Raw genomic sequence first — 13675 nt, 5'->3', positions numbered from 1 at the left:
AGGCGGAGCTTGCAGTGAGCTGAGATCCGGCCACTGCACTCCAGCCTGGGCGACAGAGCCAGACTCCGTCTCAAAAAAAAAAAAAAAAAAAAAACTCAAAGTATTGGCAAATCAAATCTAAAAATCTGTATTAAAAAACGTATCATAGCCAAAATGCGTTCAACTCAGGAATACAAACATGGTCTAACAATTAAAAACTGTATCAGTGTAATTTACCACATTAACAGATGAAAGACAAACATCAATATGATCACAGGTCACGTTCTATGTGCAGGGAACTATTCCATAGGATTCCTTTTAAAGTCAAGATCAAGACCGTTCAACAATGTCCTACAATGATCATATTCAACAACATGAACTAGCTCATTAATTAGACATGAAAGAAGGTGTATATGGATTAGAAATAAACTGTCACAACTTACTGGCAGCATGACTATCAACATGGGAAACAGGAGAATCCACACACAAACTACCAGTACTACAAGAGCTTAGGAAGGATTCATAGATATACAAATTCAAAATACAAGGAAATCAATTCTGCCTTTGCACTTCTGCCATCACCATGACGGTGAGGCTCAGCCAGCCTCTGATACAGAGATGTGACAGCTGTGACACCCTCATCCTCACCAGCTGAGCCCAGTCAACCTCCTGCCTAGATCCAGACAGGTGAATAAGTTTACTAGACATCAGAGAAGTGACCAGATAAATACAGATACTCATGAGCTACATATTACTCAGTGCAATAATAATTTTAAAATCCATTCCTAGGTACTATAGTAATCAATTAGTTTCCAGTAATAACAAAATTCTCTATCTAGTAGTAAATCTAATAAAAGTGTGTCAGATCATTTGAAAAAAGCTATAAGAATTTACTGAAAGATATAAGAGACCTAAATAACTGGAAATATAAAGCATCTTTCCAGAAGGAAGAGAAGGATGGAAAAGCCCTCTACTATAAAGATGACAGATTTCCCCAGGCTTATCTCAACATCAAGTGAAATCCCAAACAAAATATCAACAGGGATTTTTGTTGAAATTAGAGGAGCCAAGAGTTAAAAACAATCAAGACAAATCTGAAGTTTTAAATGATCATAGCACAATTCAATTCAAATGGGGAGCAGGAGCAAAACTGTTCTATAAATGGAACTGCAACAATTGCTTACCATATAAACATAATTAAATTAGGTCAATATATAACAAATCATTCACAGAAGTAAGTTACAGGTAGATAAAAGATCAGAATGAAATAAAGCAAAATTTTTAAATTCTGAGGAAGTGAAATATAGAAGAGTATATTTACAAGGTTAGTACAGGAATTTTAAAATATAACACAAAAAGGACAAGCCATAAAGGAAAAGAATTATAACATTTACTACATATGGGTTTTGGTTTTTTGGGGCTTTTTAAGAGACAAGGTCTCTCTCTGTCACCCAGGCTAGAATGCAGTAGTGTGATCTTAGCTCACTGCAGCCTCAAACTGCTGGGCTCAAGTGACCCTCCCACCTCAGCTTCCCAAGTAGCTAAGACTACAGTTATGTGCTATTATACCCTGCAAATTTTTAAAATTTTTTATAGAGATGAGGTCTCACTGTGTTGCTCAGACTGTTCTCAAACTCCTGGGCTTAAGCAATCCTCTCACCTCAGCCTCCCAAAGTGCTGGGATTACGGTGTGAGTCATCATGCCTGGCCTCATATATTTTTTTAAATGAGGATGGTTATTAAACTGCTATGGAATTGGATTCTATTCAAAATATATTTTTAAGGTAATACTGTATAATGGGTTTTTTTTTCAGCAGCTCTATTTATACTATACAGATATTGTATCTCTGCAACTCTATAAATTCATTTTTTAAAAAAAAAATAATGTGTCAACTGCATGTCAACCTAAAAGCAAGGAAGTAAAAAGAATTTCAGTTATTTTCGAGGTGTTTCAAAAGACTGAAGATCACTACCCTAGAGAAAAATCACACATGTATATGCATAAAGAGATAGGTAAAGAATGTTAATTGGGCCGGGCAGAGTGGCTCACACCTATAATCCCAGCACTCTGAGAGCCCCAGGCAGGCAAATTGCTTAGGCCAGGAGTTCAAGATCAGCCCGGGCAACATAGTGAAGCCTGGTCTCTACTAAAAACACAAAAAATTAGCTGGGTGCGGTGGCACATGCATGTAGTCTCAGCTATTCCAGAGGCTGAGGTAGGAGGATCACCTAAGTGTGTGGTGATTGCACCACTGCACTCCAGCCTGGGTGATAGAGTGAGACCCTGTCACAAAAAAAAAAAAAAAAAAAAAAGAATGTAATTGTAGCACTATTTGTAACAGCCAATGTTGAAAAATTCTAAATGCCCATCAGCAGGAAAACGGGTCAGTAAACTGGAATCCTTCTGTAATTAATATTAACTATGAATCTGCTAGAACTACATTTATCAACAGATAAATCTCCAGCATATCTCATCTCAAGATTTAAAAATGCTACATGTTTTTGGGAACAAGATATTGTTCGCAGAAATATCTCTCTGTACTTTCTCTCTGGTATCTGTAATAAGAGTAGAAACATGCAAGAGAAATAATAAACATCAACTTCACCATACTAGTTACCTCTGGGGAAAGGGTATGGTGAACAGGGATTAAGAAGGGGTGGTAACATGGGGACCCTGGTCAGTATCTGTAACATTTTGTTACTTAGAATAACATTAATATGAAGAAAATTCAGAAAAACCAGGTTGCAAGTACAAAGAGATATTCCTTGCATCTCTTCCATAGGCTTCGAATATTTCATATTAATAGGAAGTTATAGTTAGTTCAGAGACTGAACCAGCACTAAACATATTATCACTTTAAAGAAATGAGTTATACATTTTGTCAGTATTGGTCAGTGTTTCTCAAAGAGTTGGCCAAATACTGCTCCCATTAAAAGACAGTCATGGCATCTATCAAAAGAGACGCATAAGACACAATGATATTTATATATAAGTTATGAGAAGGCATAAAATGAATCTAATTCTGCAGATCTCAAGATCATCTTTGCCAAACCTTCTGATCAAAATCCTTGACAAGATATCTTCAGTACTTCAATAACAAGTGTTCAAAAGGGAAAAATGAGTGACAATTACAGCCAGGTTGGCCTTTTCATTCAATTTAGAGAAAAACTATCCAAACAGGAAGTGTGATATTTGTAGAGAAATGCTTACAAATAGCTGAAAATCGCTATCATTTTATCATTTAGAATCAAGACATGCAAAAAAAATTCTAAAAAATAATTGTGAAAGCACAAATTTATGAATATAAAACGTTAGGACGGGTAAACTATTTTTAATAGCACAAAACACAGTTAAATTCAATCTCTATTTTAATATACATTTTATACCAAAATTTAATGTCTTTTTTTTTGTCTACAACTCACGCTTTTCCTTACATAATTAAAGCACATAAAACAACATATGCACCATGTTTTAAATAGAGTAAGGTCAAATTTTCCTTTGAATATCATTATAAATTATATTTAAAATATACCTTATAATCTTTATTAACAAACTACTTTTACTTTATTTAAAATTATCTTAAAAACAGGATACATTTTTTAAAGGATTATTTTTTAATTCCTACGAGAATCCATAAGATTATACATTTTTGTGAAAGAATCTGTGAATTCAAAAATTGAGAAAACACAGGTCAAGGGAGGTTACTTATGTGACTCTTAACAGCAGCTGACAGAATTCCAAACCCTAATGTTTACTGGCTTCTTAGTAAACCAATCAAAAAATTATTCGAATACAAAAAGGACCAAGAGAAATTAATTGGAAAATTCATTCATTTAATAATTGTATACTTTTAATGTCAAATTCTAAAAAAAAAAAAAGGAAATTCACCCATTACTAAAATTAACTTCTCTAAGTGAAAACCAGAAAATTCTAAATAGGTAAACATGTAAATAAATAGCTAGAACTGAAGTCCACCCAAAACGTAAACAGAAAAACTGAAAACTTAAGAATTAAAAATTTAAAGGGTCCAAGCATGGTGGCTCTCATCTGTAATCCCAGTACTTTGGCAGGGTAAGATGAGAGGATTGCTTGAGTCCAGGAGTTCAAGATCAGCCTGGGTGACATAGTGAGACCTCATCTCTACAAAATTAAAAAATTAGCCAGGCATGGTGGTGCGCACCTGCAGTTCTAGCTACTCAAGAGGCTGAGGTGGAAGGATCACTTGAGCCCAGAGGCTCAACGTGGTTGAGGCTGCAGTGAGCAGTGATTGCACCACTGCACTTCAGCATGGGTGACAGGGTAAGACCCTGTCTCAAACACTCGAAGATCAATCCACTAGCAGAAAAAGAAAAAAAATTTTTTTTAATGTTTTAATTGAAAGGATGATATCAAACCATGGTCTCAGTGATAAAAGAAAAGCAGTTAAAGAGATATGACATAAAGAAAATGAAAAGTGGAAAAAAAAAGCAAGACAAATATAAGAAAGCCATCATAAGAAGGAAGTCACATTAATAATAACAGACCAGTTTGAAAGTATAGAAAGAAAAGGGAAAATAGATGGAACAAAGTAATGAAATGAAAGATGAGAATAGTATATAATATATAGATGGAAGTCACTTGCCAAAATGCATGTGGGAATTCACAGAAAATAGTACAAAATTATTTAAGTGGGAAACAAGTTTCATAGTAAGTTAATGGCCAATTTCCAGACACAAGTATTTCAAAAAGTACAACTACAGTTTCATTTCAGTTTTGGAAATATGATTGTGTTAAACAGAAAAACCAGTGTAAGATTTCTGTTCAGTCATAACACTAGGTACCCACTTCTATATTTCTTAAGATAAAAATATCCTACAAATATATTAAATCACTTAATCACATTTATATGGTCAAAACTGTTTTGATCATAAACATACTCTCCTTTTTATCCTATGTACATACCTGTTCTCTATACTGTGGTAAATAAAAAGCACCTGCCCATCTTGGGAACCTTTCATAGAGATAAAGTCTATGGTAATTTGTTACAGAAGCCCTAACTGACTAACCCTAGTCAGCTGACCCTCCCTCCCTCCCTCTGTATGTTAGGAATTGTTCTACTGTAAGTGGCAGGAAATCCAACTCTAACCGGCTTAAGAAAAACACAGACTGCAGTAATTCAAACCAAAAATTACACCTTCAGGCAAGTTTTGATGCAGAGATTCAGAAAGTTATCAGGTCTCCGGCTCCATTTCTCTGTCATCCTCCATCTTCTGGGAGTTGCTCTGACCTGAGGTGAATTCCTTACAACAGCAATGGTAACTCTAACAGTTCTAGGCATTATGGCCTCGCCACACAGAAAAGAAGGCAACACATGTCCTTCTAAATGCTCACAGAGGAAAGGGATCTCCGACAAAAGTCCTGAGATTCACTCTGATTGAGTCCATTAAAATCAATCATAAGCCCATTTCCAAACAATCAGCACGGCCAGAAACTGGAATGCCCTGAGGGCTTATCCTAGGTCAAGCATGCACGTGAAGCTGCAGATTGTCGGAAAGGGATGAAGAGTCCATTACAACCTTATAATCTCACCCCCTTCCTTCCATTACACCCCTCACAAGTTATGTTCCAACAACATGCATCCACATTCAGTTCTCCACACGCTGTGGGTTGGACTGTGTTCCCCAAAAAGATATGTCAAAGTCCTAACCCTGGGTCCCTGTGAATGTGACCTTATTTGGAAACAGGGCCTTGGCAGATGCAACAAAGTTAAGATGACGTCATACTCGTACATCCAATATGACTGGTACTCTTAAGAGAAAAGATAGAGACACAAAGGGAGGGAGAGTAGCACGTGAGATTGAAAGGACGGAGGCAGAGACTGAAGTGATGCATCTACAAGCCAAAATGCCAAGGACTGCTGGCAACTCCAGAAGCGAAGAGAAAAGCATGAAACAGATCCTCCCTCAGAGTCTTCAGAGAGATCGTGGCCTTGCCAGCACCTTGATTTCAGGCTTCTAGCCCCCAGAACTATGAGAGAATAAATTTCTGTTGTTTTATGCCATGAGTTTGTGGTACTTCACTGTAACAGCCCTAGGAAATTAATACACTAAGTATGATAATCCATAATTCTTTGCCTTTGCAGATCAGCTCTTCATTCCTTCTGGAATGCCTTTCTCCCCAAGATGGTCTACTCATACTAAACCTCTCGGACCTGCCCAAATGTCCTCTCTTCTGTGATGTCTTCCACCAGAACCCCCAAAAGAGTTAGTTGATCACATCTTAGTCCAGCAACACATATTGCCTGTATTTTTATTATGAAGTTCTAATTGCTGTGCACGTAGCTGTCTTCCCTTCATAGTTATAATTATAAGTTCTCTGAGGGGAAAGCAAGGCCTGATTCTTACACACCTTCATATCCTCAAGGAACAGCACAGTACCTAACACATAATATTCAGCAGATATTTATGAAGTGAATTAGCTGACGACTTATTTCAAAAGAAGATAATGGGGTCAGGTGCAGTGGCTCATGCCTGTAATTCCAGCACTTTGGGAGGTCAAGGCGAGATGATCTCTTGGGGACAGGAGTTCCAGACTGGCCTGGGCAACAAAGTGAGACCTCATCTCTATAAAAAAATTTAAAAATTGGCTGGGCACACTGAGGTGGGAGGACCACTTGAGCCCAGGAGCACTGCCCTCCAGCCTGGATGACAGAACAAGATCTTGTCTCTCAAAAAAAAAAAAAAGGTATGATTTGGGAAAATTAACTATTATAGATTATAGAGAACTGAAGATGGGCCTTGGTAAGTAGAGACGAAAAGAAAGAATGGGGGAGCAGTGAGGAGGGAGGTGCTGAATTTAGCAAACATAGAAAAACCATGAAGTGGAAAGATTTGGTTAGGAAAAAAAGGGATGTGAAGGGAATGGGAGCCTTCTGCTGAGGATCATTTTAGAGGTAATAAAAGAAGTAAAATAAGAGATACGTTTTTGCTTTTTATTACACTTTAAGTTCTGGGATACATGTGCAGAATGTGCAGATTTGTTACATAGGTATACACATGTCAAGGTGGTTTGCTGTACCCATCAACCCATATTCTACAGTAGGTATTTCTCCTAACGCTATCCCTCCCCTAGCCCCCTACCCACCGAAAGCCCCAGTGTGTGATGTTCCCCTCCCTGCTCCCATTTATGAGTGAGAACAGGTGTTTGGTTTTCTGTTCCTATGTTAGTTTGCTAAGAATGATGGTTTCCAGCTTCATCCATGTCCCTGCAAAGAACATGAACTCACCCTTTTTTACGGCTGCACAGTATTCCACGGTGTCTATGTGCCACATTTTCTTTATCCAGTCTATCACTGTTTTTAGAAGACTGATATGACAAAGTGTGAAACAGACTCTGCAGGTGTAAGAGAACAGTTAAAGTGCAACAGAAGCAGGTCAGCAATGAGGTGAAGGACTAGGTGCACTAGAATAGCAACAGAAGAATGAAAAGAAACAAATTTATACAGTGTAAGAGCAGAAAAAACAAACAGGTAGAAAGAGCCAAAGATTACTCCTAAGTTTTGACCTTTGGTTAGCTAAATTTGGATTTAGCTAAACCAAATAAGGAAGTACAAAGAAAAAGACTATTTTTTTCAATGAGGATAAGAAGTTTGGTGTTACACATGGTTCAGTATGAGGTGACAATAAAACATCCCAGCAAAGATGCCCACCAAACAGTGGAAGACAGAGAAGTTCAGGAGCAATATAAGGACAGAAGACATATATGGCAGGCACGTGGGTAAAGATGACTTTTTAAAAAGTCATAAGAAGTAAATTACAGAACTTCATTCCTTTATTCAACAGATATTTACTGCTCACTATGCTCCAGGCCCCTGCCCTCATGGAACTTATAATGTACTGGGGAAAACAGATGAGCCTAAATTTGTGAACATAAATTTAGGGCTTGAAGTTAACATTACTTAGTAATTACTATAAGAAAAAAATTTTTTTAACTTTTTACTTCTTCACATTTTATTTTCGAGAATTTTCTTTCTTTCTTTTGAGACAGAGTTTTGCTTTTGTTATCCAGGCTGGAGTGCAATTGGCGCAGTCTCGGCTCACTGCAACCTCTGCCTCCTGGATTTGAGCGATTCTCCTGTCTCAGCCTCCTGAGTAGCTGGGATTACAGGCACTCGCCACCATGCCTGGCTAATTTTTTGAATTTTTAGTAGAGAAGGGGTTTCACCATGTTGGTCAGGCTAGTCTCGAACTCCTGACCTCAGGCTATCCACCCGCCTCGGCCTCCCAAAGTGCTGGGATTACAGGCATGAGCCACTGCACCCAGACAAGAATTTTCATTTCACTAGTTAAAAAGGCATTTAGGTCCTCAGATCGGCAGCCAGAGAGATTCAAGTGAATTTAAGATTTTAAAATGTTAGCTTTCCTACTGTAAAAATCTATTTTCCTTCCTTTGTTTCTCAAAGTGTTTGTTGGAATTAGGTCAGTTCTTTAAAGAACGTTCATAAAGAGTGATTGGACTCAGAAAAAAATGAGACGCCAAATGGTACAATAAAAAGAACACAGGTTTGGGCATTAGACAACCCTGAGTTCAAATCCCAATTGTGCACAACTTCTGTGACCTTGGACAAGTTATTCAGTACATCCAAGTTTACTCATCTGTGAAATGGGAATAACTTCACTCTAAGGACTAAAGGGAGTTATTTCTAATAGGCAGTTGACATGATATATATATATATACACACGCATACACACACACACACACACACATATATACACCTATATATGTGTATATATGTGTATATACATATAAGTGTATATGTGTGTGTGTATATATATATCATGTCAACTGCCTATTAGAAATAATATGCAATTGACATGATATGACATGACGTCATTTTTTCTAAATAAAAGATGACATAGAAATGACTAATTTTAAAGGATAAGTTAAAGGATATCAGTTTAATAAAAATACCTATAGAATCTTTGGTCAGTGATTTCTAAGGCAGTACCACTTTCATTCATTCTTATGTGAATCTTCATAATTCAGTGATCATTTTTTTCTACTTGTAATGTCACCAGTGTAATTTTTCTTCAAAAGATAAATATGCCCATAGGATAAATTAAGCTCGTTTTTGAATTTTGAATTTAATGTGCATTCAATTATTTTAAGTTCCTGCTATAGAAAATGTTTGGGAGAATTGAATAGAATAATCTGGTGAATTGGACTGAGTCTGATAATGTTAGGATGTACCTTCTGTAGGAAAAAAAAGAAAGGAAATAAGCATTTATCAGACATCTGTTTTGTGCCCAGCACATACAGTAATAATAGCAGTGGCTGGGTGTGGTAGCTCACACCTATAATCCCGACACTTTGCAGGGCAGAGGCAGAAGGATCACTTGAGCCCAGGAGTTTGAGATCAACCTGGGCAACAAAGTGAGAGCTCCTCACTACCACACGCACAAAAAAAAGTTAGCTGGGTGTGTTGGCATGTGCCTGTGGTCCCAGCTACATGGGAGGCTGACGGAGGAGGACTGCTTGAGCCCAGGAGGTTGAGGCTGCAGTGAGCCATAATCATGCCACTGCATTCCATCCTGGGCAACAAAGGGAGACCCTTGACTCCAAAAAAATAAATATATATACACATACATATATATGTGTATATATATACATGACATGATATATATACACACACACATATACATATATACACCTATATGTCATCTTTTATTTAGAAAAAATGTTACTAATGACAATAATTCAATAATCTAAATTTTATATAACACCCTGAGAGTTGTCCTGAGGATTAAATAATACAATGTACATGAAAATGCTCTGTGGCACATAGTATGCACTCAGTGATAACCTTAGGGAAATCCACTCCTTGTTAGCCTATGTTCCCTTCAATTAATGAAAAAACCCTATAACGGCAATTATAACACAGGATTTACAGGACTAAAAAGCTCAGAAAACACTCCAACTTGATGCCATTCTAAATCAGAAAGGTATTCATTTAATGTCTTTTAATAACAAAGAAGTTTGTAAGTTAAATCAAAATACAAACCACTGTAATCAAAACCAACATTTCACTCTTGCCCCCAAAAGAATACTTCGACTAAAATTTTTTTTTTTTTTTTTGAGATGGAGTCTCACACCATCGCCCGGTCTGGAGTGCAATGTCACAACCTCGGCGCTCTGCAAGCTCCGCTTCCCAGTTTTAAGTGATTCTCCTGCCTCAGCCTCCTGAGTAGCTGGGATTACAGGCGCCCGCCACCACGCCCAGGTAATTTTTTGTATTTTCAGTAGAGACAGGATTTCACTATGTTGACCAAGCTGATCTCAACTCCTGACCTCTTGATCCGCCCGCCTCAGCCTCCAAAGTGCTGGGATTACAGGCATGAGCTACCGTGCCCAGCCTTGACTAAAATTTTATTGTTTTTTTTTTGTTTTTTTTTGGTTTTTTTTTTGAGACGGAGTCTCGCTCTGTCGCCGAGGCTGGAGTGCAGTGGTGCGACCTCAGCTCACTGCAAGCTCTGCCTCCCGGGTTCACGCCATTCTCCTGCCTCAGCCTCCAGAGTAGCTGGGACAACAGGCACCCGCCACCACACCCGGCTAATTTTTTGTGTTTTTAGTGGAGACGGGGTTTCACCGTGTTAGCCAGGATGGTCTTGATCTCCTGACCTCATGATCCGCCTGCCTCAGCCTCCCAAAGTGCTGGGATTACAGGTGTGAGCCACTGTGCCCGGCCTATTGAGTTTTTTTAAAAGACCAGAGTCATAAGTTTCTCCTACTTTCATTTTTAAAAATGCAAAATCCCGAAGCCCACAAAATATAATGGTATCATCAGGACCAAAGTCTTAATTGTCGACCCAGGAAACAGCACTGACATCACCTAGAATCGCCTCAAAGGGAATGTCCACAATAAGCAGGGGAGTCCCTTCACTCATCTGTGACACCATTTGAGACAACCATTGTCAGGACTGCCTGTTCCCTGCAACAAGTAGCTCTTCTCCAATCCTCTGGGCTTTCCATGTGGACTCTCAGAGAGAGCTCCCTGGCAATCTCCCTCATAGGTCAACGACTCCAAACTTAACGTCTGCCAGGTGTGCACTCTGAGAGCACCCCAAACTCGGCATGTGTGCAATTAAATGTCTAACACCTGCTCCTGTGTCCCTGTGTCTGTTAAAGGTATCATTGTCCAATCTATGACCCAAGATAGGATCTAGTTTTCTTTCCCTCACCATCCCCCCACCTTTCCAAGAGCAAACCAATTCACAGGGAAGACTTGTCCATTTCACCTCTACAATACCACAAGCTCTCATTACCACTGCTCTGACCCATGCCAACAGATCCCACCTAGCTACCCACTATTTCTCATGCCCAAAGTGAGTCAACCTACTCTGAACATTACAGATTGATCTTGCTACGAAGTCCCCTTCCCACATTGTGGGTCCCCACTGCCTACTACTGTGTCCCAGACTTTCAGAACTTGAAGGATCCTCATTTGACTCAACCATCCACTCACCTGATCTTGGAAGCTTCTCAAATTGAAAATGCCCTGGCCTCCCTTCAAGGCCATTTGTATTCTGGCTCCAATCTAAAAGCCTATAATGTCATGAAAATAGGAGTGAACTACGCCATTTTACAGCTCTTGGGCTAAAGGTCAAAATTCTCAATCCAACCTACAGATCTCCACTTGGCCTGGCTTCTGCCTTTCTCTCCAGTCTTGTCAAGCTCCCCTTTGCTCTCTCTGCTCCTGCCACCTGGTCTTCCATCCAGGCTGCCATCATCCCCTTCATCCCCAAGCCTCTGTACCTGCTGGCCCCTCAGCACCCTACCCCTCACGTAGGTAGTACCATCTCACCCCTTAGACTTCACATCACTTCCTCAGTGACTTACATTATGCCCAGACTAAGTCAAGACCCCTGTTTGTCTCCTGTTCTTTACCTCCACAGCCTTAAACAAAATTACAATAACATTTTTGTTGGATTTTTTTACTCCCAAGCTGGAATGTGAGCTCCATAAGAGCAGGACTGTGCCTGTCTTGTATACCACTGTATCTCACAACTTAAAACACAGGAGCCCTCAACAAATACATGTAGATTAATGAAATTCATAAATCGGAACACCCTAAGTTACAAAAGCAGCTTCACTGCATAGTGATCCTGAAGTCACTTGGTTTCTCCATCCATAAAACTAAAGAGCTCATCTGCTCAACGTTCTCTGAGTTTCTTAGAAGACCTAACATTACCTAAGTCTACGATTTTGTTATTCCAAACTCCTCTCTCACAACTCTCTTCCATATAGGCAGCAGCAAAACTCTACTTTCCAGCTTCCACAACTTTGTTTGCACCCTTCTTTCCATCTGTAATTTTTTTCTAGCTCCACATTTCCAAATCCTACTTAATCTTAAATGCTCAAATCTAATGTTATCACCTCCTCAAAGTCCTCCTTGCATCCCTCCAGCTAGCCACAACCTCTCCATCCCTGAATTCCCACAGGCTCCCCATTGCCTCATTCAGGTCTCAGATCAAATGTCATTTCAAATGAGAACCTTCTCCAAAAGTCACCACTGGTTATAATTCTCTATCAGACCATGCTGTTTTTATTTTCTTGATAGCATTTACCATTACCTGAAATTAGCATGTTCATTTCTCTCATTTACTTAAGTGCCTGTTGCTCCCACTAGAATGTTAAGATGGATGAGAGCAGGGAACCTGTCTGTCTTGTTCACATTTCCCCACTCCCCCACATCAGACATGGGTCCAGTAAACTAGACACCTGCCAAACGCGTGAATGACTCTATAACCCTTATGACTAGGGTTATGTGCGTAAGTTATCTTTCTCTTGCTATATTCCAAACTCCCTGTGGACAAGGCCAAAGTCTGGCTAATCTATTTGTCTGTATTATCTGGAAAATCCTTGCACAACTGAAGCAAATAACAGGTAACTACTAATTAATTTATTGATTTCTCCAAGAGGAACTGCCCCAAACCAGGCCAATTCAGAACTTCATATTGTCCAGAAACCAAGGCAAATAGGAATCTCCTTCCATTCCCTCTTCACCACAGACCCTGTTCCAATCTGCCACCTCCAGTGAGCTTTTGTCAAAAGACTAGTTCCCTCACTTTCCTTTAGAAGGACCATTGGTCCTTACATCTCTAATATTTTACAATGCTACCCTTTCCCTTTTATCTCCAGCCAACAAAGCATTTCCAGGGCCCTGTTTCTCCAGAGCACCCCACATCTCCAGTGCATCGGGGAACTCATCGGGTCCTAGGGCACATGTGGATGTTAAAAGGAAGTGTTTAAGCAAACCTGGCTAGCTCACCTTTCCTTGGATACCTCATTTAGTTGAAACAGGCCGAGTTTTAGAGCGTTCGGCTTTGATGCTCTTTGGGTCCCTCAGCACTCTTCCAATCTAACCCAAGCACCCAAATACCGTCGGGGGGCCCCGACCCTTGCCCCACACCTTTTCACCTTCCAACAGAGGAAGACCCCAGGCCAGAGACGATGATCTCCCCGGAAGCAAATGGCCCTCAAACCCCATGGGGCGGCCCTACCCTCTCCACTTTCTGTCCAGCATCTGCCTCTGGCCTGGAGCTGTCTCGAACGCCCCTTAGCCCCAGCCTCCCACACCACCCGCCACTCACCTGAAGCGGCCCCCGCAGTGCTGGCATTGCTCGCCCACCCAGCCGGCGAGGCAGACGCACTGGCCGG

Source organism: Mandrillus leucophaeus, unplaced genomic scaffold (assembly GCF_000951045.1).
Source record: "Mandrillus leucophaeus isolate KB7577 unplaced genomic scaffold, Mleu.le_1.0 Scaffold101, whole genome shotgun sequence".
Lineage (NCBI taxonomy): Eukaryota > Metazoa > Chordata > Mammalia > Primates > Cercopithecidae > Mandrillus > Mandrillus leucophaeus.
The sequence above is the reverse complement of the archived record's forward strand: the minus strand, read 5'-3'. Positions refer to the sequence as shown.